Consider the following 25,397-nt stretch of genomic DNA (forward strand, 5'->3'; position numbering starts at 1 on the left):
AGAAACTCATTTTGCCAGCCTACTTCCTAGCTGGAGCTCTATAAATCTATACTGCATTGGGAAGGCAGTAGTTCAGGTATGGGAAGACAGGTTTTCAAACCAAAAGAGTCATAGGGAGGATCTTTGTGACAACCAGCTTGAAAGGACATCCTCGTTTGTTTCTGAGAACAAGAAAGCTGCTCTGACAGCTGATCCTACAGTTCCTCACGCTCTTGCTCAAAAACCTGTATTTTGCAGAATGTAGGAGCAGAACACCATCTAAGAAGCAAAAGCAGCAGCAGCAGCTTTTTACCTTGGACAAAATCCACAAGGAAAACAGAAAAATGCTTGTAATCAAGGACTTCAACTCAACAGGCACCTAGCTTGTCAAATGAAAACATGTGGCGGCCACCTGCTAAGCATCTTAAAGAAAAAAAGATACCTTCTTGTTTTTCTACCTGATCTAGTCTCTTTGGAGCATATTTGCATTTCCCGGTTTTTCACACTCAAACAGTGCTGTCCACACTCTGTATAAAGATGACTAAGCAATTTTGTATTAAGTAACCAAAGCAAGTCCTGCCAATTTTAGAATAATTAAGTTTCTGCCGTCTAATATAAACAGTTCCAAGAACTTCATGCAGCCTACCAAAAGTATATATTACAAGTAGTCAACACTGTGGCCAGCTGGCAGGCAGATCAACCTATTAAAGTAGAATTGTTCAGAATTCAGAGTATTATTTTTCTTTTCTCCCATTATTTTTTCTGCATCCAACTTTGTTTCTTTGGGATTGTTTTCAAGTATACAAAGCAAGAAACTGTTGCGGAATTGCACCTCCTGTAAACGAATGAGCTTTTCTCTTGAGATCCTTTGGAGCACACAAATCATTCCCATTTCAACCCCTGTCTACACAGGCAGCCAAAGCAAAATGGAGCAAGTGAATCTACTTTGTTCCCACTCAAGCTGAAGTGTTCATTTTGCTTGACCATAAGAAAAGTCTACAGTGACCACTAGACAAATGAATGTGCACATTAAATCCTATGCCCACTGGGCACTGAAAATATCTTTCTGACCACTGATCCTTGTACTGCCTTTGCCAGGTAGCTTGGTGGGCCACAATTTATTGCTAATAAAACTAAGGTCATGGATTCAATACCACCAGGAATGAGTTAACTGTTTAAGATTAAAAAAACCTTAAACTATTGCCATGTGCTATGACATTAATCTTGGCCAGCTATAATGGCAGATGTGGCTTGACAAGTTTAAGTTGAGAAAATAGAGATGGTTAGACTAAACCCACTCCACCATGACCCTCAATAGAGTGTAGGGTCAAATGAGTGTGAGTGTAGCATCATACAAAAAGGTCTCTGAATATTCAATTGCATTATAAGCCCTGTTGTCTTCTTCACTGTGAATAAATTCACACATAATCAAGAGGGGTTAAGGCTCTACAATCATCACTACAATGAAAACTTCAGTAAAAACGTTCAACAAATATTGTGAAGTAATATTCACATACTAACCACTTTGCTTGGTATGGCATGTAAGCTGTCAATGCAACTATTCTGCCCTCTCTGGGCTTATAATCTGAGAGTGGAGACAGGCAATAAATAAAGAAAATACAAATTGGGATAAGGGTTAGAAAGGAAAAACACTGTTCCAAGAGACAACTACAGAAGTGACTTAATGCTTTTCTTTGGGCTAGAATAGGATATAGGCAGTAACAGCTTTTTCAAACAGGAATGATATTAATACACATAGAGACATGCATTCATAAAGAGAACATGAGTTTATAAGACCAGAGTTTATATTCATTAAACAAATACATATATATATATATATAGACATCTGTTTTGTTCCAGACACTCACTCTTCCAGTTGCTGATAAATCAAACTTTTTTCTACTTGTCTCTCTTAAAGAAGTGGGTGAGGAGTAAAGTAGGTAGTCAGGTTTGAGGGATGGTGAATTATTCTTACCCCTTCTTTCACACCTCAGGTCCTGTGTAAGTAATAGAAAACTAAGGACATATCAGCTGCTGTCTACCACAATTTATACAGACAAACAGAATCCACTTAAGATATTAACTTCACATGGCTAAAGTAGGAGGCATGAATGAGGGCATCTTTCTGGAAACCATCCAGCTCAGTGAACTTCTGACAAGAAAAGCATGTTTCTCACCCACTATTAAGCCAAAATTTGTTGACTGAAATGAAGCTGGTCCACTTTGTTTTTTCAAACTTTGGTTCATGATTCCAAGAAACGAACAGTCCATAATAAATTTACCCCAGTGGCAGAACATCTCACAACCAGCTTTTCCCCTTTGAATACCCCCAAACAGACCTTTTATTTGTTGACATACAGCCCCTGGACATTCATGAAAACAGGATGTTCTATTGCTGCTTTTTAAGTTAAATGGATTTAAGTCAGGGTCTCAGCCGAATTTCAAAAACAGATGTTACACAGCAGAAAGGCTGAACTGACCCCAGCAATGAGAGGCTATTTCACCTGAACTTGGAATATTCTTTGTTAGGAGAAGCAATCAAAGATGCCTTCAATTGGAAACAGGAGCAACCCAAGGTGTACTACTGTCTCCAATCAGTGATGGCCTGTGGGTCTGGGAAGCTGTTGGGCCTGTAGGACTACTGGTTTGGGGAATAAGCAGCTGAGGGCTAATGATGGGGAGGCATAAATGCCTTGGTTTTGGAGGGGGTTAGTGAGGAACAATGATCTTCCTCCCACACGACACCACCCTGAGTCTCTGTACCTTTCAGGGGCCCTGCATGAAGTGGCTTCACTGAATCCATCAAATGATTGCTGACAAGTAAATACAACTCACAGCTGGGCCACAGGCCTCCGTTCTGCAAAAATGTAGCCCTTGTTTCTGCCTCTGGGCCTTTGTCTCTGCTTCCTCTCTCTCATTACCTGTAGTGCCTTCCACTTCTACAAATCCATGTATTTTTCTAGAGTCTAGCTCAGTCCTATCTTTATTCCAGAAACATCTTCGCATTCCACTTTTGCAATATTGTTGGTACTGTTCTTTTTGGTGATCAATCCTATATGGCTTTGTTGTTCAGATTTCTTGTAACTCTCTCTTGAGCAAGTCTAAAGCTGCTCAATGTTGGGTCTACATCTCCTTTGAAATCTGCTCACAGTTCTGGGTAGCTTGCTATGCCTTTGTAGATGCAAGGGAGTATTTGCTGAATTAAGTTTATTGAAAGACTTCTGGCCTGAAAATCCAAGCTCCAAATAATGCCACAGGCTACGGCCATAAGTGATGTTTGCCTGATGTTCCTGTTTTATAGAACTGTACTTTCTGGCTTCCTTGTGGTCAGATGAGGCTAAGTGACTAGTTTTGGCCATTGAGTTGTGAGCACAAGTGTCATGTCACTTCTAAGGTAGTCCATTTAATTTTTGATGTGAGACCCTTTGGGGACCTCTTTTTCTCTCTACCATAGTAACTAACAATGTTTCTAGAGAGTAGCTTGCCAGCTGGGGGCCCCAAGTAAGGATGACAAAATGGTGGACTGGAAACCTCTGCCTATCCAGGGTTAGACAGGAAGCATGAGTATCAAACCCTTGTTTAAGTCATGGAGATTCTGAGTCCTGACCCCAGCATACCCTAGCTTGTCATGACTGCTGTAGCCTTGGTCAACACAGTCCATAATGAAAGTGATCTTCTGACATTAGGTAGTACATATCTATGTTTCATGCAGGGGCTTACTCCACTTATATATCTTATTTTCCTTCTGTGATTTCTAATATAGCAATAGGGATAGGTAGGTTAATCAGAACCCTGTTTGCAGGTAGGGCCCCAGGGAGCAGAAGTGGCTCATTGGCCCCATAAGCCATAAAACTGCCACTAACAGTAGGAGTCTTCACCTATGATGTGTTCACTCATTTATACCAGGGATGACAAACTCAAATGCTTTGAAGAACCAAAGAGGTGAATATTTGGGGAGTGGTGGCCCATGGGAAAACGGAGAATGCATACATTAAGAGCATTCAAAATCAAGTTAAAAACAAAATCCATGCTGGGCAAGGGAAGCACATTTGCAGGTCTATATGGGTTTCAGTTTGGCACTTTGTGACCCCTGATTTATAGAGTCATTCATTAGGGTCAAGAGTGAACCCACAAATGAACCCATACAAAATTACAGTCCGCATGGAGAAGTTTATTTACTTAGCCCGTGGTTATATAGCATGTACTATGTACCAAGCACAGTTCTCAGAACTTTATAAATATCAATTTAAATCTTTCTAACAATCCATATTGTCTCCATTTTATAGACAAAAAGATAGGCCCAGAGAAGCTGAGTCATGTGTCCAAGGTCACAGAGCTAGTAAATGGTAGAGCTAGCCTGGCCCCAGAGTCTGTGCTTCTAATCACAGAACAATGCTCCATCTCAAAAGACCTGTAAATGGATAATACAAGGTAGACCGTGGCAACAACCTTGAAGATGAAATGATCACGTGATTGACTGTACAAATGCCCCTCAGTAGGAGAGGTTTCCTGTCCAGAGGATTTGGCCTGCTCCACATTAGGCAGGCTCACATTTGATGTTTATTAATGAAGTAAAAATGAATCTCCTGTTTATGTTCATTTGTGTTTTGGCAAACTGATTTATTACTTCATTTAAGTGGGGTTTGCTTCAGGAAATAAGTTGAATTCATTCTAAAGTCTTAAAAACTAAAACATAGTACTTCACACTTTGACTATTTCTTTGCTTTTTAAAATTTAATTAGACATGAAGGTCAGTCATCTAACTTTATCAGTTTGCATCGGTCTCAGGGCAGAGCCAAGTTTGTGGGATCTGAAGATTATTTGGGAGGCCTTCTTTAGTACTGGGGCGCCTGGGTGGCTCAGTTGGTTAAGCATCTGACCCTGGATTTCAGTTCAGGTCACGATCTCGTGGTTCATAGGTTCGAGCCCTGTGTCGGGCTCTGCACTGACAGCATGGAGCCTGCTTGGGATTCTCTGTCTCCCTCTCTCTCTGCCTCTCTCTCTCTGCCTCTCTCTCGCTCTCAAAAAAAAAAAAAAAAAAAAAAATAAATATTTAAAAAAGGAAGAGAATATTAAATGTAAAAAGTTCAGCAGGGGTCGTGGCAGAGACATGATCCCTGGGAGGGGCCCTGCCACTTCAGCTCCACTGGTTTCATGGCAAATCCACTTTGGGTTTCTCACCTCGGGTTCTTCTCAGCATTCCATCAAAATGTCACAGCACCTTAAGTTTATTCTTAATTTTCAATTGCTTTGAAACTACAATTATGTCCCCCTTAAAAAAAAATGCTTCCTGAAAACCAGAATTGAAGAAACAAAGAATACCAGGAGCAGTTATACAATTATTCTTCGAAGCAGTTTGCAATAAAGTAGAATTACAGATACAGCCAGCACGTTGCTATGTGTTGCCTATAAACTGCATAATTAAGTATGATGGGTGGATGAGAGGGCAGAGAAATTTAAAATGTTATGACTCTTTGCCAAGATGAGGCCAACGAAAAGCAAATAAAAGTATTGGAAATCCTAATGTACGTCAATGAACGTATTATTGGACTCACCAAATTGTCTATTGCATTGAATAAAAAAAAATAGTCCAATTTATAGGAGAGAATGAAGGAATGCTAGAATTGCTAATGTAGCCCTATTCTAGCACCTGAGATGGAGAGTGTTCAATTCAATATACTATAGAAACAGTAAATTCATGAGTGACTGAAGATGTATGTTCGAGGAACGAGAAAAAGGACAGATGGTGCTAATGGTCATCACAAGCTCCCTCCCCCCAACCTTAAACCTCAACTTGCAACTGCATCTTTTATTTCTAAACCATTAGCCAGCATTCTGAGGGAGGTAATTAGATTGTCTCATTATAACAAATGTCTTTATGTTTATAAATTGTCTAAGTCTAGAGGGAATCAGATTCACAATTATGGGCATATCTACTTACGGGAGGAATTCTTAAGAACTTGGAGAAAATGCTTTTAGAAGAACTCCTTCCTTCAGTCCCACCCTACATTTGTAATCACTCCCTCTGGGTATGATAAACACACTTTCCCCAGACACAGGATGCCTCATTCCATGATATATCCTATTCGGTCATTAAATAACAGGACTCAATATTAATGTTGGCCTTCTCCATCCCTTTAAAACAAAGTGTTTTCAGCCAAAGATATTAAACTAGTCAACCGCTCTTTTCTCCTGTCAGAGAAACAGCCAGCATCCTGAAATCACAGCTCATTTGTACCACATTGGCGTGAATATTCAGACTCCATTTGTCTCCAGCTCTTAAAAGCTGGTGTTAGAGTGAATGACAGACATTTTGTTTTGAATTAGCAGAAAGGAGGAGGAAAAAAGGCCCAAGTAATAATTTTGGCCTAAAATATCTGTTTCAGGGAATGCAGCTCTGCCCTTTCCTTAGTGAAAGTCGATTTTAAAAAAATCTAGATTTAATTTGGCATTAAATTGGACCTGGGATACAGAGAATGGTAGGAAGGAAACTTGTTTCAGATTTCCCCCCCTCAGACTGCGTGCTTGTTCTACTTAAATCCTATTGGAGTATGGCTGCACAGAGTGCAAGACGTTCACTACTTCGTGTTGTTAAACATCCCAAAGTAGAGTTCAGAAGCAGCTGAATCTGTGTCCTTGGACTGTAGAAATCCAATCATTCTTGGAGCCTCAGGTAAGCCTCAGGACTTTTGCTTATTTCCATTGAAAACTATTAAATAGCACAATCATTCTTTATCTCTTTATTCATGACTATTAGACAATAGTCTGGAGAGGAGTTCTAGAAGAACCTTTCTTCTAGAAAGTACTCCTGGCACCACTGTCTATTTTTCTCCCTTGCCCTCCGTGGCCCTCATCTTGGCTTGTCCACCCTGGCCCAAGCTCCTCTGTCAATAGCTGTGCTAGGCAGGAATATGTGCTTCCACAGAGGCACCTCTTAAAGCCAGGTGCAATTCTCTGACCAGGAAAACTCCATCATTTGGCCAAAGTTACAAAATCCGCATATGGTGATGCTGGAATGTCCTCTTACCCTTCCTAACATGAAGGTTTCCAGAACGTTGATGAGACTATGGGAATCTGTGTTCCTCCTGTTCCCTCAATCCCTAACCAAACTTGGGCTCACTGCATATTTTCATCCTATACCATATGACAAGGACTTGAGTGTGGGCTCTTGAAGGTGAGACTCTTGAGGAAGGAGTGGATTCAAGCCATTTTCACATATGAGGCTGGTTCTACAACCCCTACAAAAATCTAGAGAGAGGATTCTTAGTGTAAGAAAGACTCCTTCAGATCCTGTGATAGCAAGTTTGGGCACACTTGAACTAAAAAAGAGACTGAGCACTTTATTAAAGGTGTCCAGGGAGACTTGTTCTGTAAAACTCAAGAAAAGAGGAAGAAAAAAACTTCTCTTTCCACTCCATCTGGAGCTTCAACTGACTCCAAAAATATTGGCCCACTGTGGTTATAAAATCTCCCATTTATGCTTTTCTTAAACAAGGGCAAAAACTTACAACTCAAAGCACTTCTTTTACATGCTCATAGGAAAATCATCTTTCTCTCCAAACCTTGTAGCTGACTGAAATTAATGAAACACAGTTGAGAGGCACCTATGCTGGCCACTGGCCACCATTCATTTGGAACACCCCATCTAGGCCATTCATGGATTGTACAGCCATTTTCTCTTGACTACAAAATTTCTCCTTTCTCATCTTAGGTAAATAGCAATTTGAGTAAAAATCACTGGGGCAAACCATAAGAGACTCTTGGATACTGAGAACAAACTGAGGGTTGATAGGGGTTGGGGGGAGGGGAAAGTGGGTGATGGGCATTGAGGAGGGCACTTGTTGGGGTAAGCACTGGGTGCTGTATGCAAACCAATTTGACAATAAATTATATTATTTAAAAAATCACTGTCAGGTGTCACTGACACTTTAGGCAGCTGCATAAAAATTGGCATATTTTCTGCTACTCAAAGAACACCAAGACAGAAGTGTGGAAGTGGGTAGATGAAGAAAGCTGGCATCTCACAGTTAACTAGAGAAAATGGGTGGGGTTTGTAGAGAAGGAGGAAGTTTCCAGAACTCAGATGGTCTCTTCCACTGTTACCAGACAATCCAAGGAAAGATCAAGGTTCTGCTAAAGAAAGAGAACTAAGAGAGAAGGAGAGAAAAAGAAAAAAAAAATTGCAAAAAGAGAATCTAAAGGAAGAAAAGTAATACTTCAGAAAATAAAATAAATGGATAAATATTTTTCCTTCTTTTATTTGTCACAGAAATCAGGAAAAACTAAGGAAACTAGTGCTGGGATAAACATGGCCTCATTAGAAATGACATTTCTGGTGGGACCCAGAGAGAAGATTGCTATGGCCGTCATGACCCATGGCCCCTCCATACTCTACCAGCTTCCATTCTGGCCTGGCTGCGAAACCCTAAAATATTGCCAAAGCCTCCTGGAGGGCATAGGTAGAGTGGGGAAACCAGTAGGGATCAATATACTAAAGAAGGAGTTCAGTGCAAAGGATGTACATTCCCCTCTACTGAGCCCTTTACTGACTGTCTAGACAAGATAATGTTCAATGGCACCAGTCTCTGAGAAAGATCTACCTTCTGTCTCTTTGGAGACAGGCTCCCCTACTGTCCAGTCTGATCAGCTCTGATTGGCTGATGAAGAAAATGGCTCCAAAGGAAGGTGTTGATGTATGAGGCCCCCTTGGCAGAAACTTAGGGAGTCAAACCTATGCTCATGGGTGCAGTTATTAGATGGGACAAGCCCCACGGGAATGGTTTGGGGGCATATCCCCAAAGGAAAGGACACAAGAAGAAATAAAATAGGGCCAAATAAATGAGAGAGAAAAAGAAAGACATACACATGAGTTAATATACCTGTTCTTTTGTTTAAAAAAAATTTTTTTAACATTTATTTATTTTTGAGATGGAGAGAGACAGAGAATGAACAGGGGAGGGGCAGAGAGAGAGGGAGACACAGAATCTGAAACAGTCTCCAGGCTCTGAGCTGTCAGCACAGAGCCCGACGCGGGGCTCGAACTCACGGACCGTGAGATCATGACCTGAGCCGAAGTCGGATGCTTAACCAACCAAGCCACCCAGGCACCCCAATATACCTGTTCTTACAAACCCTCATTAAGAGTAGCATGTAGATTTCTTTATCATGGGAGGATTCCTCTGTTATTTACCAGGAAAACCTTCTACACACCAATTTCTGGTGGCATTTTGGAAACACTGCTCCTCTCTCTCCACACAATCTCTCTGGATGACCTCATCCACTGCCATGGTTCTAATTCCTAAGTAAAGATTATGACTGAAAACATCTCTGTCTCCAGCTCTCACCTGAGCTTCAGGTGGACTATACCCTTGATGTCCCTTAAGTCCTCACACTCAGTATATCCCCATCGAAGCTCATCGGCCTTCCCTCTTGTCTCCTGGAACAACGTTCTCATGGAAGAGTGATGGGATCTGGGGCAGGCTCATGCTATTTATTGTCTCCTACCTTTTTGAGGAGAGAGGTAATTCTCCTGATGTCAGCTAATCATATTTTTCTTTCAGCCCCTCTCCTGTCTTGACTTATTTCTACCTGTTGTGGTAAAGGGCAGCAAATGTTGTAAAGGGCACTAATAATCATCACTGGGAGATAGTCTTAAAGCAAATAAATTATAGGTTCAGAAGTTACATCTAATCATCTATTCACTCACTCATTCATTCATTCATTCAATATTATTAAATGTCTATTATATACACAACTTCTACTGCTGTGAGAGATGTAAAAGCCACACTCTTCAATTTCAAAAATTGCACAATGTCATTGGACAATGAGAGCCGCACAATAAAGGGCTATAACACATCACAGAATAACCAGTGTTCTGAAAGTGATGTCAATGCAGAGGAAGTTCAGGAGAGAGGAATCTGAGGGAAGTGCATCTGCAATAAACTAAAAATCAGCATGTTAGAAACACATGATGATGGGCTGGTATGGATTGAATTGTGTTTCCCCAAATTTATATGTTCAAGTCCTAACCCCCAGTCCTTCAGAACGTAACCGTGTTTGAAGATCAAGTTTTTAAAGAGGTGATTAACTTCAGGTGAGGTGATTAGGTGGGTCCTAATCTGATAGGACTGGTGTCCCTGTCAGAAAAGGAGATGTTGGACACCTGGAGAGAGACACCAAACACGTGTGCACACTGCAGGCTGGCATGTGAAGACACGGGGAGAAGACTGCTATCTGCAAGCCAGGTAGAGAGGCTTCAGAAGAAACGAAACCTGCTGACATCTCACCAGAACTGTGAGGAAATTTCTGTTGTTTAGGCCACCTGGTCTGTGATAACTTGTTATGGCAACCGGAGCAAACTAATACAGGCTGCAACAGATAGAATCAGAAAACAATTGCCTGAGAACCACACTGAATTCCCAAAAAACTTTCCCTCCTACTGGTGCCACCCTGGGCAAAACTGTGAACAAGTGAAGTTTTCCTTACTTTCTCCAGCCTCTACCTTCTGCAATCCCCTCTTTATGCCCCCCAGTAACCCTTCTGCCTGTGGAACTTCTCCTCCCAGCTGAGGAGGGTTCATGGGAAGTGACTGGCACTTACTGCCCCTGAAATCACCAGTGTCTGTGCAAAGTTGAGCTTATTCACTGGGGAAGACTGACTCATGACCTCTCTGTCCCCTCAAGTCAACATCATTCTTTGCAGGAAGTGAGGACTTCATTACTGATCTGGGACTGTTTTGCTTAAGATACATATGCAGGAAAAAAATAAAGCAAAAAATCAAATTATAATTTTTTAACATTTATTTATTTTTGAGAGAGAGAGAGAGAGAGAGAGAGAGAGAGAGTGAGCAAGCACAAGCGGGGAGGGGCAGAGAGAGAGGAAGACACAGAATCGGAAGCAGACTCCAGGCTCTGAGCTGTCAGCATAGAGCCCAACGTGGGGCTCAATCTCACAAGCCTTCGAGCCGTGAGACCATGGCCTGAGCTGAAGTCAGCCACCCAACCAACTGAGCCACCCACGTGTCCCGCAAAAAAATCAAATTATAAAGCAGAAAAAATTCTTTCCAAATCTGACAGATGAATTGGTATATAAACCATGAGGACTACAGCAGAAAGACTGGCTTCTCACAATGCATCTTTAGGTGCCAGAATTTAGAAAATCAGGCAGAGAAGCTAGGAGCAGAGCCTCCCCATCCCCGTCAATCACATAAATGCTACTCACAGGTAAACGATCAGATGTCTACTTCTGAGCCTTCCAGTTGATCACCAATCCCTGCAGAATTTGGTTGAAGGATCTCCAAACGTTTTAATGACACCTGGTATAAAAGCAGGATGAAGTAGAATTAATTTTAGTTAATGTAGACCACATATTTAAAATATCATTTCTTCCTCAGGTACTATTATGAGTTAGGACCTTAAAGGGGAAATAAAGCATAGACAGAAATGGGTACTGTGCACTTGTATGTTAAAGAATATGAATACAATTATTCCAGAGTCAACCCCTAACTTATTCTAGATAATGGGGTAGAGAAGGTGGTATAGTAAATACAAAACAGGGAATACTACAAACGCCAATAATCAGAGACAAAGGCTTTAGAACACAGTCAAGGACACCCCTTCTCCAAACCCGACCTTCAATCCTTCTAAGCTTCAGACTCTCAAGAACCTTTCTCCACAGTCTTCTGCTGGTGATGGTCAGGAACTTGACTAATCAGTAGAAGAAGAAGGTCTGGAGGATTACAGATAATTATAGAAATGTACTAGTAGATAATCTAGAGTTAACCCACACTTGAAACACATTAGTAAATAGTAAACATTAGAAAGACCACAGAAATGGCAACTGTGACAGTAAATCACCGTCACATCCCTAAGCCTGCCCCCAACATGATGCAACAAGGGCTTCTAATGAGTATGAAATGCAACTTTGGGCTTTTAATGTTTGCCTTTAATGGAGCAGAGTAATAGGTCTCAAGTGGACCTTAAGAATATAGCTTTGCCTTCCTCCAACCCCACCCTCTGCCACTTGGCATTAGAAGAAAACAGAAGCTCACAGAGGTTAAGGGACTGGCTTGGAATCTCACTGCTAGAAACTAGGCTTGGATTCCTAGATTCTCATTTCAGCTTTCACAAGTAAAAAACAAAACAAAAACCTGCTTAGTGTGTTACTTAAAGTTTGTGTCCATCTGAGGAAGGCTGTTTTGCAAACTAGGAGTCAGGGAACCTTGAGGGCTCACAAATTCATCAGCAAACCCAGGAGCCATCCCTTCCCCCCCCCCCCCCCTTCTTATTTCCTTTTTCTTCCTCTTCCTCCTCTCCTTCTCCTTCTCCTTCTTTTTTTAATTCAAGTTAGTTAACATATAATGTAGTATTGGTTCCAGGAGTAGAAGTTAGTAATTTATCACTTACATATAACACCCAGGGCTCACCCCAACAAGTGCCATCCTTCCTGCCCATCACCCATTTCCTTAACCTTGAGCAGCCACTCAGGCCATCTCTAGCTCCTCTCCCTCAACCTCTACCACCTCTTCCTAGGGGGTCTCGGGTCCTGAGTGCAAACATCTACTTTGTATTGCCATACATTTAAAGTACCTTGCTCAGCATTCTGGGATGTGGGCCCTCATCTTAAGGAGACTAAAATCCAGTTAGAGGCTAAAATCCAGTTGGGACTAAAATATATAATTACATTTCTGGGTTACAAAGCCAGAAAATGACAAGAGCTCCCAATCCCATTTAAATTCCTTTTCTTCTATTGTGGGTCCAAGTTTGGAGGTCTTTTCTATAAATCTGAAGAGAAGGGGATGATAAAATGGTGAGGCATTTCCTAGCTGGAAAGATTGCCTAAGCCTGCTTCATAATCTGGTTCCTCACAGCTCCTGGTCCCCTCCCAGCATGCAGTAGAATATCAAGAAATGACTGTTGAATGAATGAATGGAATCCATGGGTGAGTTTCCTGAAACTATAGGCCAAATTTTGTGCATATTAACTTTCATTACCTTTTAAGGCAGTCTCCATTTTTCTTCTCCCCAGAATGAGAACCAGTTGCTAAATAATTAGCAGAGTCCTTGAGGATGGAATTTAGATGAGAATCAATTACAAAGAGTACTCCTATAAGTAAATTTATACACAAACATGGCTGGAGAACCTCTATGTGCCAGGAACACATCGAGGATATGAAAAAGAACAAACAGCTGTGGTACTTGGCCTATGGTACTTATCGTGTAGTGAATCCCTAGAAGAGGTTTCTCAGACTGATTGCACGTCAAAATTTTCAGGCATGGAGGCTTTTAACATATATATGGGACACTCCAGAGAGGTGTCCAGGAATCCGCACCTTAAAAAAGCCTACACTTGGAATGTGACGTAGATTATAGTACCCTCCCCACAGAGGCCTCCCATCCTTGACCCTCAGGCTTCAACAAAGACATCAGAGACTAGAAAAAGGCAAGAGTTACTTGCCAGGATTATAACTGAACATACTGAGAGATATTTAAATTGGTAGAGAAAATAATTCACAGTATCTTCCCCAAACCTTCTTGCAGGGTCAGTATTTATTTGCCCAGTTTTCCTTTCTGCCCTTTCAATTCTGTCAGTATTTCTATTTGTTTAATTAATTAATTTTTAATTTAAATTTTAGTTAGTTAATATACAGCACAATATTCGTTTCAGAAGAAGAATCCGGTGATTCATCACTTACATGCTACACCCAGTGCTCATCACAAGTGCCCTCCTTAGTACCCATCGCCCTTCTAGCCTATCCCCTACCCACATTCCTCCATCAACCCTCAGTTTGCTCTCTATCATTAAGAGTCTCTTGTGGTTTGTTTTCCTTTCTTCTCTTTTTATTTTTGAATTTAGGAATGAATATAGGAAAAATAGAGAAAGAAAATGCTATCAGTGGGATTTTTTTTTTTTTTTTTTTTTGGTTTATAGTATCTGGGTCTATGTTCATGAACTATCTTGTTAATGAGACAAAGAGAAAAGAAAGGCTTTCAAGAGGAACCATAAAGAGAATGGCGAAGTGAATGAAAGTAGAGTTTGTCTTCAGATATACTTTGCTTTCTATTTTCCAATTTAGAATCCAAGGGCCGCAAAACTGATGAAGCTCTTACTCTCTATTTTAAGATCTTTTTCTACCTTCAGTTACTTTGCAACTTCAAATAGATTCCTGGGTGAACGAGTACTCACTGGATCCCTTTAAGCTTTTAATTCAGTGCCTAACACATGTATGCTGGCTGGCCTGGCTCAGAGGCAGTTGCCAAAATTCTCTGCAGGCAAATCTGATTCTAGACTGGATGGTAAAGAAGGAAAAGACCTGAGATGAAGGAAGAGGGGAAGGAAGAGAGAACAGGGTTGTGTTAAGCAAGTGAGCCTGTCTTCCTTCCACAACCCCTTTTCTAGTCAGTGGTGAACGGTCAGGTCCTATTTACTGCTCTTTTGATTGAACCGTCTGCTCAGGCATGTGGGGACATTAGGGTTTTATATGAACGCATGTACTATGGGAGAATCAAGGTGTAACAAAAAGAAAGGAGAAATTTATCTCCTCTCAATCAGACTTGTAGTCCTCCAAGAGTAGTGATTTTCTTAAAAACTTCAAAAACTAGCTAAAGCCATTCAGTGGCATGAGAAACAGAAACTAGCACCTTCCTAGGTTACACAAATGAAAAAGCATCGCCAGTACATATTTGCAAAAAGCGATTACAATTCTACCTTAAAATTCCTACCACAAGTATTCACAGAAAGATGCCATTTTCCAAAAGGATACCAAAAGGGAGGGTCTAAAATGTTAATTTATCATAACAGTAATTATTGCAAAGGTTAAATTAGGGATCTTTTATAAAAAATGAATAACTTTGTATAGCCTTTAAGAACGAGGTTTTAATTAATTTAAAATTTTACCTTTAAAATGTGGTTGAATTAGTACCCCTTGATTTTAACATTAACATTAATATTAATATTTATATTTAAAAATCTCCCACGACTTTTATAATATGCTCTGCTTTCATTATGGACATATAAATACTATGGTTTTTTTTCTCTTTTTGTTTTAAAGTTTATTTTGAGAGAGAGAGAGAACACATGTGTGCAAGCAGGGGAGGGGCAGAGAGAGAGAGAGAGAGAGAGAGAGAGAGAAAATCCCAAGCAGGGATTTTCTGCACTGTCAGGGCAGAGCCCGATGTGGGGATTGAACTCATGATCCGTGAGATCACGACCTGAACCGAAATCAAGAGTTGGACGCTTAACCGACTGAGTCACCCAGGCGCCTCATAAATACTACATATTAAGGACTCTTAGTGCCAGGCCTTGTGCCAAGCACATGGTACACATCTATCTCATCTGATTGCTATAGCACCCTAGTGAGGTATGTATTCTTATCTTAGGGTAAGCACTGAGAAGTTCGTTTTATTTAAGTCATTTGCCTCCGTTCACTCAGCTAGTAAGAAGTGAAGCAAGTATTCAAACTCAAGGGCTGACCCAGCCTGATGGGTGTATTGGAAGGATACATGCCCACATTCACTTATTCACTGAGTGGGTACTCTGAGCCACAGAGATGAACAAGGGCTGCTTTCACAGAGCTGGTGTTCTTGTGTAGTAGGAACAACACAGGTGTTTCTGATAATGAGTAAATAAAACAGCATGCTGTGACGGAGGGCCACCAGAAGGTCACTGGAGGCCGCATAGTGAGAGATGGTCTCTCCAAAAAGAAGACATCTAGGCTGAAAATACATTTCTAGGAGGGAACAGCCCATGTGAAGATCTAGGGAAAGAGTGTTCCAGGAGGATCCCTTGAGAATCCCAGCATGAGATGGAGGCTTTTGTAAGTTCTGTGTGCTCTGTGATCATGAAACTCTTTCAAGTTATTTGCCCCCTATGGGACTCAGGCTTTATCTCTCTGTTGGCAGAGTATACAATGTTGAAAGATGTGCTGAATGAGGACTTACCAAAAATGATCCTCTAAGCGCTGCCTTTGTTGGAAATCATGATGGTGGCAGTGGTGCTGGTGATCTGTCCCTACCCAGAGAAGAGTGCCAGGGATGCACATGGTCCCCTTTGCATTCAGTGCCCAGAGTGACAGAGGTACCCTTGTACCCCCTTTCACTTGGTAAGCTTGAAGAGAGTTTCTTTCTGTGGGTTTATGTGAGCTCCTTTCAGTCTTGTGCATTGGAGGCGAAGGCCGAATATTTCTTAATAATAAAAGAATGAAAAGCTACGGGACATAATCCTTGGAATGGGAAAGGAATGGTAAGTAGCTATTTCAGTCTTAGTTGGCAGGAAGTCACATAATTTGTGGGGATGGAAATTAAAATAAAATATTCAAAAATAGATCTATGGGTTTTAGTCAGAATGAGCCAGTAACAATAAAACATCACTAATTGTCTCTTGTGAATTGTCTCTCTTTTTCATTTATAGTTGAATATGGGAGCTAGGAGTAGTTTAGAAGGGAAGAGATATGTGATCTTAGGGAATTTAGTCACTTAAATAAATACTGATGAGTGAACTGACCTTGACCAAGTCATTTAACCACGTTAGGCCCCTCAATTCCTTCATCTGCAACATGAATTTTCGGGAATGGAGTTTTAAGTTCCCCCCAATTCAGATGGTTTGTATGCACTTCTATGATCTTCCAAGGGGAAAAAATGTCTTGTGTATGTCTCAGTATCTGTGAATGACATTGTTATGATTGTGAATAAAACAAGCTCAACTGAGCTCACCCTTTGCAGCATCAAACGGCCTGCTCCAAGAAGCGTATTGCTTTGCAGAGACCACAGACACTCCTACCACTTCCCCAACATTTCTAGGAGATGAGTGTATTTTATAGCTCCAAGAGAAATAATAATATATTGTAAAATAATATCTATCATTTATTGAAGGTCTACTACGTGCAAGGTACTTGATATCTGTTACCTCATGTGATCTTCAAAAGTAAACTGTGAAACTGGCTGTTTTTATTATCCCCACTTGAAAGCAAGGAAACAGATCCAGAATCACTATCACGTAGTCAGTAAGTAGCAGAGTTGGAATTACAACCCAGATTTGGTGGACTCCAAAGCTCTTCCCATGACCAAAAACTTGGAGGAGTCATAGTCGCCAACAATGACATTTCTTCTACTCTTTTGAGAAAAGCACCTGGGGATATAATCTCAGTAGGACCCTTGGAGAATTCATCCATGAAGAGGGGGCAGACTGAAGGTCCATGGAGTGATACAAACTCATCTCAGCCCTAATTAAACTAAAGTGAACTTCCCAATCTATCAAACTACCAGAACATGGGTAACCCTCTCTGGAGGAAAGCAATATCATCCAGGACTTCAACTGGATATGCATATGGAAAAAACGAAAACTAAGTCTTGACTTCTGTTTAACACCATATCCTCCACCCCCAAAAGTTCCAGATTGAGTGTGGATCTCAATGTAAAAGCTGATACATATAAGCTTTCAGAAAAAAAGTAGAAGATACATCATGTTCTTGAGACAGGTAAAGATTTTGTAAATCACTAACCATAAGGAAATAAAATTGATAAATTTCACATTGAAATTAAGAACCATAAAGAGAGTGAAAAAATTAGCATTACATATATCTGACAAAGGACTTTTATCCAGAATATATAAAGAATTCCCATAAACCAAGAAGAAAAAGATAGATGACCTATTGTTAAAATGGGTAAAGACTTTGATAGGCACTTCACAAAAGAGGATACTAAAATGGCCAATAAGTATATGAAAAAGTGCTCAATCTTATTAATCGTTAGAAAGATTCCAAGTAAAACCACACACCATTAGAATGGCTAAAACTTAAAAGACTGACAATTCAAAGTGTTAATGAGCAACTGAACTCTCATGCACAGCTGTGGGAATGTAAACTGGCAGTCACTTAGGAAAATTATTTGACAGTTTCAGCTGCTGAAATGGAATATTTGTATATCCTGTGACCCAGATATCTTACTCCTAGGTATGTACACAACAAATATCCATGCAAATATTCATCAGAAGACATGAATTAGAACAGAATGCTCATAGCAGCACTTTTCATAATAGCTACAAACAGGAAATCACTTCAATGCCTACCAATAGTAAAGTGGATAAGTTGTGGCAGGCAAGCAATGGAATACTGTGCAACAGTTAGAATGATCTAAGTATTGCTCAGGCAATGAATCTCAGAAACATAATGTTAAACAGCAGAAGTGAGACACACACACACACACACACACACACACACAGAGAGAGAGAGAGAGAGAAAGATTCCATTAATATAAACTTAAAAAACCAACAAAACTAATACTTAGTGTAAGCAATCAGAATAATGGTTACCCTGGGGCAGTGGGGGTAAGGGGAGGAGGCTGACTGTAAAAGGAAGCACAAGGGGGGGGCTTCTGGGATGCTAGTAATGTTCTATTTCTTGATCTTGGAGGGGACTACACCATTATGTTCATTTTGTGAAAATTCATCATGCTGTACAATTATGATTTGTACACTTTTCTGTATGTTATACCTCAAATAAAGATTATTTTTACAACATGTGGAGAGAAAAAGATGAAGCCTCAGCCGGAAAAGACGACAACTAATGGGGATTTATGAGCTCAAAATATATAAAACCATGAAAGTTTGGTATTTCTGGCCATATATTATACCAGTAGGGAAATAAAATAATAAAAAGAAAGACAAACAATGAGAGAAAACAAGAAGGCAATACAAATCAATGTACTCTGCAGGGGGAAAACTGTATTTGGGAAGGCTGGGATCAATTTGGCCAGTTATTTCTAAATTAAAAGTCAACACTGGATTATTTACCAATGACTTAGTGAACTTTCCATAAGATATATTTTGGCTTACTATATCTTAGAAGGGAAAGTTTGAATGTTTTTGCAAGTGGCCCATACCAAAGCAATTCAAATACAGGGACTATTTATCATCTTAAGATGTGGTGAAACTTCATGTCCATTCAGTCCCTTGCTCACTAACCGCACTGTTTCTTCTCTTCACTTTCAACTACCCACCTTCCCAAATCTATAGCCAATGGTGCACATGTGCATCAGGCTCTTGCACAAGGTTTCCTCTTTACTTGTTTAAATTGTATGTTTTCATTTAAGTTTTTGCCTGTGTATATTGCATATTTGTCCATAGTATGCTTGTATTTCAGTGTAAATTTTTAGGTCTGTAGGAGAGTCTCTTGGTTTTAATGAGATACATTTTTCATGTTACTATGCAATTGTGCATATGGATGTATCTATATACTTGTATAAATTAGTGGATAAGAGAGACAAGATGCATTAGTAGGGTATCATGTTAGAAATTTATTTAGCCAAGCAGGTTAAATCAAGCAAGAAAACTAAGGAAATTACTCTTATAATTCAAGAAAAAGTCAATTATTCAATGAAAGTAAGAGTTCCCTTGGCATTCTGCAATGGGTTCACTGCATTGTTGACAAAACTTTAAACTATTCAGTTGGGTTGGACATTGGTTGTTTCCTTGAAAGCAGCATGGAATTGTGAGAGAAGACAGGCTGTGGGGTCACAATAGAGGTATGACCTTAAGGAAATTCTTTGTTGGATATGTTACTTACTTTAAAATAAGAATGATTAGAAATAATAAGTGTTGGCAAGGATGTAGAGAAAAAGGAATCCTTGCACACTATTGGTGGGAATATAAATTGGTACCGCCACTATGGGAAACAGTATGGAGGTTCCTCAAAAAGTTAAAAATAGAAATACCACATAATCCAATAATTCCACTATTGGGTATTTACCCAAAGAAAACAAAAACACTAATTTGAAAAGATATATGCACCCCTCTGCCCTATATTCATTACAGCACTGCTTAAGATAGCCAAGATATGAAAGCAATCTAAGTGTCCATCAATAGATGAGGAAATTTGGTGTGCAAGCACACACACACACACACACACACACACACACACACACACACACACACTGAAATATTATGCAGCCATAAAAAAGGATGAGATCATGCCATTTGAGACAAAATGGATGAATCTAGAGTGTATGATGCTAAGTGAAATAAGATAGACTGAGAAAGACAAATACTATATGCTTCTGCTCATAAGTGGAATCTAAAGAACAAACAAACAAATGAATAAACAAACAAAAAGCTGAATCAGACCTACAAATTCAGAGGACAAACTGATGGTTGCCAGAGGGAAAGAGATGGGAGGTTGGGCAAAATGGGTGAAGGGGAAAGGGATATACAGGCTTCTAGTTATGGAATGAGTAACTCATGGGAATAAAAGGCACAGCATAAGGAATACAGTCAATAATCTTGTAGTAGGGATGTAATGAGACAGATGATAGCTACACTTGTGGTGAACATAGATAATGTATAAACTTTTCAAATCACTAAGTTGTACACCTGAAACTAATTTAACAGTGTGTGTCACCTATATGCAAAAAAAGGAAAGAAAAGGAGGGTTTTCCTCTTCTGTGCCCTTATACACTTTTGCTAATGCCACAATGATGGACTGTCATTGTATACGGATGGGCTTCTTGGTGGCAAGGACACAGTCTTATTGCTAATTCTATCCCAGTCATTTTGCATATTCCATGGCATATATCATATGCTCTGTAAAAGTTTCCTGGGTGGGTGAGTGAATAAATGAATGAACTCGCATATAATGAGCCTATTATTGAACTTAGAATGCTACAGGCCCCAAGTGAACTTACCTCCTTTCTTCTCCTCCTTTGTTTATTTAGCCAGAACGAATCAAATAAACCCTCAGTTTATTTCTATATTATCAGGGGGCCAGGACTAACAAAGGTAGCAGGGAAATTTTGTTGAATTTCTCTTAAAATTTCAAGGAACACAAAGGATACAGCTTAGATATATGTTCTCAGAGGAGCCAATTTTGTACAACTATGAAGAAGAAAAAATATTTCTTAATGGAACGGAACAAGATTACAAAATAGTATGAAGGGAGGGCCTTGATGTCTTTAAACAGTGTCTGTTTGCTGCAGTCTTTCCTATTTTTTTTTTTGAACAATTAATGAATGAAGAATAATCCATGATGCTATTTGTACTGGCCAAAATCTTTCAACTGCTAATAAAAGAATGAGAGTGGATTTTTACAGGCAAGAGAATTCCTGATTGGAGAAGCAATAAGAATGTATCCATGGCAGGGTGAAGGTCAGATGTTTATTTTTAAGCTTTATGAATAATTCTCTACTTGTCTGAAGCAAATCGGAAAGAGAAAGTCATTTATGGCAGTATGAAGAAAGTTCTGGACTTCTCATGGGAAAGTAGCTGACGTCAGTGTTTGATAAGCTTCCTGTGGCCACAAACATATGAGACATTGACTCCTGAGAAAAATGTAAATCTTACTCTTTACAGAATCATGGTGTGCCTGCAGCTGGAATTTGGTAGAACTATCATACATTAAGAGAGACCTGATGCAGATATTAAAAATTCCAAAGACTGTGGAGAGATAGTGGCTGGCAGGAGTGTTTCTGTTGTTGTCGCCATCACCATCAGCATCACCAACACCATCATCACTATTATCATTATCATTATCAACAAGCACTGATGTGTATTGTATTTGCAATGCACTATGTTAAATGTTTGGGCTCCAGTGAATGATAAGAAACAGTGCACCTAACTTTTATGGATATTTAATTTTCCAATAAAGGCAGCCTTCCTGGCCCTATTCTGTCCATGTGTCCATGTATGGCTCCTTTGCTTTTTAAACTGAGAATCTATTATTTATCAAGTATCATTTTATTTTACTTTAAAAATAGTAATGTTTTTAAGGTAGAGTATGCATACTGTACAATTCACCCATTTCGAGTGTACAATTTGTTTTTAGTGTATTCAGAGTTGAGCAACCAACACCAAGATCAATATAGAACATTTTCATCACCCAAAAAGAAACCCTATACCCTGTAGCCATCCCCAGGCCTAAGCACCTACTAGTCTATACTCTGTCTCTAATAGAGCTCTCCATTCTGAACATTTCATATGAATGGAATCATATAATATGTGGTCTTTAGTGACTAAATTCTTTTACTTAGCACAATGTTTTCAAAGTTCATCCATATGGTGGCAGGTATTAGTACTTCATTAACTTTATGACCAAATAATATTCCACTGTATGGATATATCACATTTTGCTTATCAATTCATCCCTTGATGGACATTTGGGTTGTTTCCATCTTTTGGCTTTTATGAATAATGCTACTATTAACATTTGTGTACAAGTTTTTGTGTGGACATATTTTTTCATCTCTCTTGGATATATATACCTAGGAATGGCATTGCAGGGTCATATGGTAATTCTATCGTGTGAGGGACTGGAGGACATTTTTTCAAAGTAGCTGCACCATTTTTATCTTTTCACCAGCAGTGTATGAGGGCTCTGATTTTTCTACACCCTTGCCAGCAAGATGGACAGGCTGCGGAGAGCTGCTGTACGGCACAGTGCCTACAGTTAACAATACAGCATTGTGCATCTAAAAATGTGCTAAAGGGTACATCTCATGTTAAATGTTCTCACCACATTCACACGTACACAAAAGGAAACTGTCTAGCTTCTTAAAAGAGAACTCACACATAAAGAGAAACAACTACAAAGATTAGAATGCTCATGAATGAATACCTTAATTCCAGTAGACTCTCAAGTTACTGACGGTCTCATCCATGAAGTTGGTCCTCAGCAATTATGGATATTCACAAAGAAGCAGTACCCTAATTCAGTACTTTCTGGTTGAGACCACAGGCATTCCAAGTGATTGGATTATTCATTCAGTTCAGTCAACCCATTATACTTTACTGATTCAGTGAATTGAGTTTTGTGTTCCTATTGTAATAATATGTACTTGTTTAAAGTATTCTTAAAACTTTTTCTAGTGTTCATTTGATTGCTGCTTGAAATTTAAGTACCTAAGGACAGGGCTATATATATATTTCTGTTTTGGCCAGTTGCTTACAATGAGCAAAATAAAGCAAAATAACACCCAAAGTGGAATGATCCTGTTCCCCTTCTGCACTTTTAACCAGTCAGCACTGCCTATCACTCTCCTCCACCCCAGAGGTATGCGCTGAGACCTAATCCAGAGCCTTGAGCTCAGTCAATGTGAAGCACAAAACACTGACATAAGGAATCTGTGCAGCAGTAAGGCTCAGGCCTTATGCCAGAACCTAGAATCATCCAACTCATGTAACAAAAGGCGAAACCATCAGTGTGTGTGGCTCTGAAAAAAAACACTGGTTGGGGCACCTGGGTGTCTCAGTTAAGCGTACGACTCTTGATTTCAGCTCAGGTCATGATCTCAGGTTCCTGGGGTTGAGCCTCCCCTCTGACACTGTGCTGATAGCAAGGAGCCTGCTTGGGAGTCTCTCTCTCTGCCCCTCCCTGACTCTTCCGCACATGCGCGTGGGCCCTTTCTCCTTCTCTCTCTCAAAATAAATAAATAAACTTTAAAAAAATCATTGGTTGGCATCATTCCTCAGCATTTAAGGAAAATCAGCCTCTGCATTATCCATCTGCACATCCAGCTGAAAGAGTAGCCCGTGGAGGCTGCAATCCAGTGGACAAGATGCCAAGCCCTTTGCACTAGAAAACTGGTATAACATCACACTTACTGTTTATCATCACCCAGTTATCAGTCTGTTTTTGTCTTGGAAACTGTAGACATCGGCAAACGCAGCAAAAAAACAGTGCATGGGGGACAATTTTGTGCACAGGGCCCTGGGAAGGGGCAGTGGAATTCCTCTGATGAGTCTCCTTTTGACTTTTTCCCATAGACCTTGTTCCTGCACTGAAATGTCTGGAATGCTTGGTAGGGACGAAGTGGGTTGATCATAGGGCAATTACGCTTCTATCATCACTGAGATCAGCTGTTTGTGGACTAATTTCCAAGCAACTAGTGACATCACAAATGGGTTAAGAATACACATACACAGCATTTTTATAGTAAACAGAGCTTTCATATCACTTTTCTCAATGATTTTCATGGCAACTCCAGAGGTCAGTAAGACAAGTGCCATTTGCAACACTTTAAAAATGGGACTTAGGCCTAGAGAGTGTAAAAGGTTTACTTTACCTAAACCGTTTTAGATAGCGGTGGGTAGATCAAGATCCTCTAATCTGTTCTTTTTGCAAAACTCCATTCTTCTTCTATTTGGCCACTAACAACAAAGTTCATTTTGCAGGAACTGGCTATTTTTCATTTTAGGACAAATCAATCATTACATTTGTTTTTAGAAATCAGATCAACCCACTGTTTAATTCCCAACCAGTACCATGGGCTAAAAATTTTAAAATAACAATCTCAGGAATTGATTCTCTGTGGGCCTTTCAATCTGACCTGACTTGGCAGTAATCACCTAGTGGGGAGAATGTAAAAAGTGACAAACCCTACAAGCAACTGTCCTTACATCAGATTAATAGAACGTTGAAACAAGTCTATCCAGGCACGGTGGTACACCGCAGCAGATTTCCATACGGAGTCTCAATCACAGCATGACTACTGGTGACATGTGTCACCAGAAATTTGAGTTTTCACATGATTTACCTTTTAAAACATTAGGAAGTACTCAAGGTTATCCCTATAAACTTGACTTCTCACTCCCACTTGAGTGGAAGAAAAAGGCTCACCTATGTGTGTTCCTATGAATCTCACTCCCTTGCATGTCATGTGGAGAAAATAATTTTTGTCATTTGCTCTTCTACTTTTCCCATTTCATGAGACAGTTAAGTCAGACCCAGTTTGGGATTCTCTTTCCAGTTACTAAATGGATGTAGAGAGACAGGATCTCTGTCCTCACAGAGCTAACTCTTTAGTGGGTTAGTATTAACCCACTAATAAAACCCATAAATAAGTATTAAAGCATTTACATCGTATTCACTTCTTCCTTTGGACTGAGTTCTTTTTTAAAAAAAATATTATTGTGGGGCACCTGGGTGGCTCAGTCGGTTAAGCTTCCGGCTTTGGCTCAGGTCATGATCTCGTGGTTTGTGAGTTTGAGCCCCACGTCAGGCTCTATGCTGACAGCTCAGAGCCTGGAGCCTATTTCAGATTCTGTGTCTCCCTCTCTCTGCACCTTCCCTGCTCGTGCTCTATCTCTCTCTCTCAAAAATAAATGAACATTAAAAAAATTTTTAAAAATATTATTGTGGTAAGAACACTAAACATGAAATCCACCCTCCTCACGTCTCACTTTTGTATCCCTAGTGCTTAGCATAGTTCTGAGCACATATTAATTTCTCTATAAATATAAGTGAATAAATGAATGAGGTTCCCAGATGTTCAAACCTTTTCATTTCTAAATCTTGATTCATTATTCAGTGTCCTTCTTCCCAGGACCAGATTGAAAGCCAATGCAAGGAGGATAATCTGAATGACACTAGTCTGATACTGACATTTTTACTGGCAATTAGATTAGCTGGTTGATGGACAATATCCCAGCTTCAATTTG

The 25,397-nt window shown here is 39.9% G+C and overlaps 1 protein-coding gene across 8 annotated transcripts in view; it reads right to left on the minus strand.

Annotated features, from left to right (window-relative positions):
- The window catches only part of CALD1 (caldesmon 1), a 186,489-nt gene that overhangs the window by 111,589 nt on the left and 49,503 nt on the right, over positions 1–25,397 (minus strand). For all 8 annotated transcript variants that reach the window (XM_027075515.2, XM_027075514.2, XM_027075513.2 and 5 more), the window contains one exon: positions 11,200–11,293. The gene's annotated coding sequence lies outside the window, so the exon portion shown is untranslated. The remainder of the gene's footprint in view (positions 1–11,199; positions 11,294–25,397) is intronic.

Source organism: Acinonyx jubatus, chromosome A2, assembly GCF_027475565.1.
Source record: "Acinonyx jubatus isolate Ajub_Pintada_27869175 chromosome A2, VMU_Ajub_asm_v1.0, whole genome shotgun sequence".
Taxonomy (NCBI): domain Eukaryota; kingdom Metazoa; phylum Chordata; class Mammalia; order Carnivora; family Felidae; genus Acinonyx; species Acinonyx jubatus.